The sequence below is a fragment of the Palaemon carinicauda genome, chromosome 45, assembly GCF_036898095.1.
Source record: "Palaemon carinicauda isolate YSFRI2023 chromosome 45, ASM3689809v2, whole genome shotgun sequence".
Taxonomy (NCBI): Eukaryota; Metazoa; Arthropoda; class Malacostraca; order Decapoda; family Palaemonidae; genus Palaemon; species Palaemon carinicauda.
Genome location: NC_090769.1, coordinates 39,058,273 through 39,059,064, shown reverse-complemented (window position 1 = coordinate 39,059,064; position 792 = coordinate 39,058,273).

Sequence of the window (792 nt, the reverse complement as noted above, 5' to 3'; positions counted from 1 at the left end):
AACATATACTGTAAGTATAAATATTTTACAAATTTTACAGATTTCAAGAGCCTTTCTTTAGTCAAACCGCCCACCTAGTACAAATGTGTGTCTGAGTGTGTGTGAAAATAGAGTAGTGAGTCATTATCTAAAATTTGAGAAAAATTGAGCCCAGAATTAAAAAGTGCCAAACCTGGAGATTTTGAGAAAGATAAGGTGTATTGATCTATATATTATAAAGAATATTTTGTCATTCTTATATGATAAGCCAGTTGAGCAATTAATTCTTTTTGATAAGCTACTACAATGATTATATCTATTTTTACAACATGATATAGTAATTATTTCTTTTATAATAAGCTAGTACAGTAACTTTTTCTTTTTAATAAGCTAATACAGTAATTATTTCTAAGCAAGTACAGTAATTAATATTTTTGATAAGATGGTATGCTATCTCTCTCTCTCTCTCTCTCTCTCTCTCTCTCTCTCTCTCTCTCTCTCTCTCTCTCTCTCTCTCTCTCTCTCTCTTTCTTTTTTTTTGATAACCTAGTACAATAGTTATTCCTTTTTATCAGCTACTAGGATATTCATTTCTTTTTAATAAGCTGTTACAGTAAATATCTTTTACTGACAAGCTAGTAGAATAAGTACTTCTTTTATGATAAGCTAGTTTTGTATTTATTTCTTCATAATATCCTTGTAGATTATCAATTTTTCTATAAGCTGGTAGAGTAATTATTTCTTTTTTATAATCTAGTTTAGTATTTTTTTTATAAGCTATTACAGTAATTACATTTACATAAACTAGTATAG